We start from the raw sequence: 8,199 nt of genomic DNA on the forward strand, positions 1-8,199 counted from the left end.
GTCCAAACAGAGTCGTCCCCGGACAGAGTCGTCTCCGGACAAAGTCGTCCCCGGACAATTTTATACCGAATTTGTATAGAAATATACTTAAAATGGGCTTGGAGGGGGGGGCGCTTTCTAGTATATTCCTATATACATTCGGTTGCATTCAGAAACAAAAAGAATGTCTTTTTGAATGGACAGGATGACTATGGAAACCGGATCTCTCTCTCTCCCAAGATTGGATGAGAGAGTGCCTCCTATTTGTATTGTAATATACTGAAAACGGGCTTTCGAGTCAATTTCTAGACTATTTCTATACAAATGGAGCTCTATTTACGAAAAAAATTACTTCTTTTTTATTGTGTGGACAGCCCTATTTGTATTGCAATATACTGAAAACAGGCGTTCGAGTCGGTTTCTAGACTTTTTTGATACAAATTCCACCATCTATATAGAAATGATGTCCAAACAAAGTCGTCCCCGGACCATCTTGATGACCGAATATGTATAGAAATAGTCTGAAAATAGGCTTGAGGGCCGGTTTCTGGACGATTCCTCTACAAATTCGGCCGCATCCAGAAAAACAAAAATACATAATTTCTTTTTGGGTGGACAGGAGATGATAAATTTCTTTTCTCTCTCTCTCTCTCCCAAGATTGGAGGAGAGAGTGGCCCAAAAAATGGGTCTCGGAAGGAATCGAATGCATCTTGAAATGCACTCATTCCTTCCAAGACCCATTTTTTGGTCTCCTGATTCAACTCTCCAGTCTATGGTATAGGGAAAGCGGAGAACGTTTCCCCTTCCTTAAGCGACTGGAGACCATAGCGCATCATCATCATCATCATCATCATCATCATCATCATCACCATCATCCTCTTTCTGATACTTTTCAACGAAGGCTTGATGTCTCTGGATGATTTTGGGGAGATGATGGATCCCGAATTGAGTGATGAAAAAGAGAGGACTCTTTTTCCTTTCTTGTTCGTCTTGCACAGTCTCTCGGAGGGTGATATACGTTTCCCCGTCCTCCTCAATTTTCGTCAGAGGTCTCATGAATATTTTACACATCCAAGGGAAGAGCGACTTGTTATGCAGGGATTTCGAAGCAACGAAGGCCGCTTCATTCGAAGTGAGGACAATCTGGTTCGGATGACCCCATTCTTTGGAGTAGTTGTCCAAATCGCCTAGTCGAAGAAAATGGTGTCGATTAGGAAAAAAGACTTGGAGAACACTCGTCGTATGCGAGACGTTCGTAGGCAAGAGAGTCAAGATATCTTTGGCATTCCAGTACAGGAATCCTACATCCACATACGCGTGCACGTAATAGTCATCGTTATATTCCAGTTTGAGCAGCATGGCTTTTGTTTTTCTTTTCCGTTCTCAAGGCGAAACACTCGTCTGATATGAACAAGAGCTCGCTGGCGATCCGTTTATATAGACTCCTCAGAGAGAAAGAGGGAGAGGGGGGGAGGAACAAGGTTGACGAATTCTAAAATAAAAAAAATGATAAAACATGAGTGTTTGTGAAGGTCATAGAGAGATGATTATAAAGTTGTTTTATTTTTTATTTTCTCAAAAGAAAAAACCAAAAGGGTCCCATTCCATACGACATAACCTTTGAGAAGGTGACGGGGTTATGTGTCTACAAAGTTGATAAACTCTAGAATAAAAAAAAAAGCTTTCATTACGTAGCTCTCGAGAAGAAAATGACAGGGGTCTCTAGGAGAAGGTCATAGGTAGTATACAAAGGATGGTTGTTTTTTTTCTTTCGTTCCTCTCAATCCCATGACCTTTGAAAAGGTGACGGGGTGTCCTTTAGGAAAAAAAATAGAAGGTCATAGAGAGAGAGAGAGAGGTAGACAAAGTTGATTTTTTTTTCTAGAAGTCAACCGTCACGTCGCCCATCACGTGGTCTTCTCGTATATATAGAGAGGCGAGTGGAAGACAGACTCTATTTCCCAGAGAGAGCGACTGCTGTGCGTAGCTGTATTTCTACTCAAGATGATGATCCGCGTCTTATATAATGAGTTTGTGAGCATTCGCTGTTATGTGGATGACGGAAGATTGTTTTGGAACGCTACGGACATTTTGCCTCTGATTCATACTTCCAGCAAAAGAACCGGGGACATTTTCTCCGTGTTTTTCGACGAACACCACGTCTTTAGGAAAAAAAAAGATCTTGAGAGTCTCGGCAGTTCTCAAGAGGGATATGTCCTCTCCAGCGAAGAAATGTTACATCTGGCCGAAAAGAATCCTAAAAATAATCAGCTTCTGGCCTGGGTGTATAGCATTTTAACTCAGCCGCTGGTTCGAGTTGTACCCAATCAACCCGTTTACCGACTGCTTTATCCGGGGGAGAGTTTTCCCTTCATCACCCTCTTTAATCTGGGAGTGTGCTACATACCGCCTCATCCAGGCATGACGGACTCTTCTACTTACCCTAAACAATATGCCAGCGCTTATTGCCAGACAGACCCCCGTCAAGAAAAGGTCGCCGAGATTCAAACGGATCCTCTGGTGGTCTCTTTAAATGTCACTAAAGTCATCACCTTCTAAAAAAAACAACCACCACCACCCAAAAAAAATTTGCTCCTCCTCCAAATTTTTTTTATCTTCTCGAAAGAAAAAAAAAGAAACTTTTCCATCTAGCCTCTTTCTTTCAATCCCTCTTAAAAGAGAGAGGGAGGAGAAAAGAAAGAGAGTTCTGAGGAGGCAAAAGAAATGTGTCTGGAAGGAAACGGGTGCATTGCGAGAAAAAGAGGGTCCTCTTTTCTTTTCTCGAAATGCACTCTTTTCCTTCCAGACCCATTTTTTTTGATCACTTCTTCAAGCCAATCTTGGAAAGGGGGGGATACAATAAATTGTGCGTAAAGTCCATTTCGATCAAGACTGGATTTTGTTTTTGAAAAGAAAACATAATGTTATATATAGATAGCTAAATCTTTATCATGATATTCTTTAAGAATTTCTTAGCCATTTGTCAAAGAAGGGGACTATAATTGAAGAATTTATGAATTTGGGAACATGTCACCCATGGCAAATCTAAAATCTTGGAAGTGGATACTGGAAAGCCCCGCTCTGATTATAATTCTGAGTTCTAGCATGGGACATTTTTTAGATCAATAAGCTAAACTATTTTTCTAGTCTCATATTCTCTCGTGACTAGGGTTTCAGATTTGGGTAGAGAGAGACACTGTTCTGAACAGAAACGTGGAATGCTTCTATAGAAAAGTGAAGAGTTGAAAGTGAAAGTCGAAATACGAAATGGGATCGGCTAGGAAAAATTTCTCAGAGCTCAGAAAAAAATTCTGAGATATATAAAAAAAAAAAAAAAAAAAAAAACTTTTTGTTAATTTTTATCATGTCTTCTAGACATGATAAAAATTAACTCACCCCCCTTTTGTCTGGGAATGTTGTCTCCCACTTTCTAAAAATAGACCATGACTCATCCTTTTAAAGAATAGAATTCAAAGAAAAGACTGGGTTCTGGTCTATTTTTAGAAACGGTGAGACAACATACCCAGACAAAAGGGGGGTGAGTTAATTTTTATCATGTCTAGAAGACATGATAAAAATTAACAAAAAGTTTTTTTTTTTTTTTTTTTTTTTTTTTTTAACATCTCATAAATTTTTTCTGAGCTCTGAAAATATTTTGCCAGCCGATCTCATTTCGTTTTTCGACTTTCACTTTCAACTCTTCTCTTTTCTATAAAAGCATTCCACGTTTCTGTTCAGAACACTGTGGGCTGTTGAAAAGGCAACACGCCTCCCTCTCTACCCTAATCGGGAATCCTGATCCAGGTGTCCCCCCGCTTCACGCTACCCATCTTCACCCATTCCGACCCCATCACCTTCTCAAAGGTTATGTCGTATGGAATGGGACCCTTTTGGTTTTTTCTTTTGAGAAAATAAAAAATAAAACAACTTTATAATCATCTCTCTATGACCTTCACAAACACTCATGTTTTATCATTTTTTTTATTTTAGAATTCATCAACCTTGTTCCTCCCCCCCTCTCCCTCATTCTCTCTGAGGAGTCTATATAAACGGATCGCCAGCGAGCTCTTGTTCATATCAGACGAGTGTTTCGCCTTGAGAACGGAAAAGAAAAACAAAAGCCATGCTGCTCAAACTGGAATATAACGATGACTATTACGTGCACGCGTATGTGGATCTAGGATTCCTGTACTGGAATGCCAAAGATATCTTGACTCTCTTGCCTACGAACGTCTCGCATACGACGAGTGTTCTCCAAGTCTTTTTTCCTAATCGACACCATTTTCTTCGACTAGGCGATTTGGACAACTACTCCAAAGAATGGGGTCATCCGAACCAGATTGTCCTCACTTCGAATGAAGCGGCCTTCGTTGCTTCGAAATCCCTGCATAACAAGTCGCTCTTCCCTTGGATGTGTAAAATATTCATGAGACCTCTGACGAAAATTGAGGAGGACGGGGAAACGTATATCACCCTCCGAGAGACTGTGCAAGACGAACAAGAAAGGAAAAAGAGTCCTCTCTTTTTCATCACTCAATTCGGGATCCATCATCTCCCCAAAATCATCCAGAGACATCAAGCCTTCGTTGAAAAGTATCAGAAAGAGGATGATGGTGATGATGATGATGATGATGATGATGCGCTATGGTCTCCAGTCGCTTAAGGAAGGGGAAACGTTCTCCGCTTTCCCTATACCATAGACTGGAGAGTTGAATCAGGAGACCAAAAAATGGGTCTTGGAAGGAATGAGTGCATTTCAAGATGCATTCGATTCCTTCCGAGACCCATTTTTTGGGCCACTCTCTCCTCCAATCTTGGGAGAGAGAGAGAGAAAAGAAATTTATCATCTCCAGTCCACCCAAAAAGAAATTATGTATTTTTGTTTTTCTGGATGCGGCCGAATTTGTAGAGGAATCGTCCAGAAACCGGCCCTCAAGCCTATTTTCAGACTATTTCTATACATATTCGGTCATCAAGATGGTCCGGGGACGACTTTGTTTGGACATCATTTCTATATAGATGGTGGAATTTTTATCGAAAAAGTCTAGAAACCGACTCGAACGCCTGTTTTCAGTATATTGCAATACAAATAGGGCTGTCCACACAATAAAAAAGAAGTAATTTTTTTCGTAAATAGAGCTCCATTTGTATAGAAATAGTCTAGAAATTGACTCGAAAGCCCGTTTTCAGTATATTACAATACAAATAGGAGGCACTCTCTCATCCAATCTTGGGAGAGAGAGAGATCCGGTTTCCATAGTCATCCTGTCCATTCAAAAAGACATTCTTTTTGTTTCTGAATGCAACCGAATGTATATAGGAATATACTAGAAAGCGCCCCCTTCCAAGCCCATTTTAAGTATATTTCTATACAAATTCGGCATAAAATTGTCCGGGGACGACTTTGTCCGGAGACGACACTGTCCGGGGACGACTCTGTTTGGATTCAACGATGACGTCATTTTAATATAGTGGAATGTGTATAGAAATAGTCGGAAAAAGGACTCGAACGCCCGTTTTCAGTATATTCCAATACAAAATTGATTGTCCACAACATAAAAAAAGACATCATTTTTTTCTTGGATGGATCTCCATTTGTATTAGAATATACTGAAAACCGACTCGAACGCCCGTTTTCAGTATATTCCAATACAAAACTGGTTGTCCACAAAATAAAAAAAAGACATCATTTTTTTCCTTGGATGGAGCTCCATTTGTATTGGAATATACTGAAAACCAACGTCAACGCCCGTTTTCAGTATATTCCTATACAAAATTGGCTGTAGACAACATAAAAAAAAAGACATCATTCTTTTCTTGGATCGAGCTCCACTTGTATTGGAATATACTGAAAACCGACATGAACAGCCGTTTTCAGTATATTCCAATACAAAATTGGTTGTCCACAAAATAAAAAAAAGACATCAATTTTTTCCTTGGATGGAGCTCCATTTGTATTGGAATATACTGAAAAGAGACGTGAACGCCCGTTTTCAGTATATTCCAATACAAAATTGGCTGTCCACAACATAAAAAAAAGACATAATTTTTTTCTTGGATCGAGCTCCACTTGTATTGGAATATACTGAAAACCGACGTGAACGCCCGTTTTCAGTATATTCCAATACACAATTGGTTGTCCACAAAATTAAAAAAGACATCATTTCATTCTTGGATCGAGCTCCATTTGTATTGAAATATACTGAAAACCGACGTGAATGCCCGTTTTCAGTATATTCCAATACAAAATTGGTTGTCCACAAAATAAAAAAAAGACATCATTTCATTCTTGGATCGAGCTCCATTTGTATTGAAATATACTGAAAACCGACGTGAACGCCCGTTTTCAGTATATTCCAATACAAAATTGGTTGTCCACAAAATAAAAAAAAGACATCATTTCTTTATTGGATCGAGCTCCACTTGTATTGGAATATACTGAAAACCGACGTGAACGCCCGTTTTCAGTATATTCCAATACAATTTGGCAGTCCACAAAATAAAAAAAGACATAATTTCTTTATTGGATCGAGCTCCACTTGTATTGGAATATACTGAAAACCGACGTGAACGCCCGTTTTCAGTATATTCCAATACAAATTGGCAGTCCACAAAATAAAAAAAAAAGACATCATTTCTTTATTGGATCGAGCTCTATTTGTATTGAAATATACTGAAAACCGACTCAAACAACCGTTTTCAGTATATTCCAATACAAATTGGCAGTCCACAAAATAAAAAAAAAGACATCATTTCTTTCTTGGATCGAGCTCTATTTGTATTGAAATATACTGAAAACCGACTCAAACACCCGTTTTCAGTATATTCCAATACAAATTGGCAGTCCACAAAATAAAAAAAAGACATCATTTCTTTCTTGGATCGAGCTCCATTTGTATAGAAATAGCCTAGAAATCAGTTCGAAGGCCCGTTTTCAGTATATTGTAATACAAATGAAATGACATGAAAAATGCAAAAAGAGGAAAAGTAGCCTACCTTGACGGAAATTCTATTCCAAAAGGGGAAAACTTGTATCCAGGTGGTCCCACAGCACGGCCGGAACTCAAGCGAAACTCGATAGGTTGAAATCGATCCATTAAATAACATTCTTAAAAAACAGTAAAGTTTTATTCACATCTAAAACTCAAGCGAAACTCGATAGGTTGAAATCGATCCATAAAATAACATTCTTAACAAACAGTAAAGTTTTATTCACATCGAGTCGGCTGGGAAAAGTTTCTGAAAAATAAATTACCCCCCTTTTTAGTCTGAAAATTTGAAAATTCATGTCTTCAATTTTTGAAAAATTGAAGACATCAATTTCCAGACTAAAAGGGGGGTATTTTTTTTTTTTTTTTTTTTTTTTCAACCAGAGAAATTTTTCTCCGGCTCTCAGAAATTTTTCCGCACTCGACTGGATGAATAAAACATCCCCGTTTCTTTAAGAATGGGCTCACTGTTAACTATTTCAGCATTCGACGTTTCGCGTCCAATAATAACTGTTGTGTGTTCAAGAATGCAGATGCACCTACTAGATTTTCTACAGAGAAGATTGACTGGATGGAGAGTGGATGACTTTTTCCAAGATTCTCGACTTTGGACCGTCAAGAGGTAATGAATCTTTTTGTTTTTTTTTTTTTTTTCGTTTAAGAAAATTTATGGATAGATTCATTTCTTTTTGAATGGACCTAGAAAAATAGGACAAAGTTCTTTTCCAAGATTGGATGAGAGAGGGACCCAAAAAAAATGGGTCTCGGAAGGAATCGAATGCATTTGCACTCATTCCTTCCAAGACCCATTTTTTTGGTCTCCTGATTCGTCTCTCTCTCTCTCTTCTCAGTCCATTTCCATAAATATAGGGAAAGCGGATAACCTTTCCCTACTTATTTCTAAAAATCCTTTCTTTATTTTTTCTCCTGAGTTTATGTATATATCAATTCAAATACTTTTGAGAACGGTCAACCCAATTCTCTGTCGTCTTTTCGGTTTCATCGTCCCAACACTCAGTGGACATTGTCTCAGTAGATTTTGGAGCATGGGTCGTCAGTTCATTGTCCCAACATTCAGTGGACATAGTCTCAGTAGATTTTGGAGCATGAGTCGTCTGTTCATTGTCCCAACACTCAGTGGACATAGTCTTAGTGGATTTTGGAGCATGAGTCGTCCGTTCATCGTCCCAACACTCAGTGGATTTTGTCTTTGGATCCTCTGAAGATATT

This window comes from Stegodyphus dumicola, chromosome X1 (genome assembly GCF_044657685.1).
Source record: "Stegodyphus dumicola isolate Sdum_Otavi_A_Nest chromosome X1, ASM4465768v1".
Taxonomy (NCBI): Eukaryota; Metazoa; Arthropoda; class Arachnida; order Araneae; family Eresidae; genus Stegodyphus; species Stegodyphus dumicola.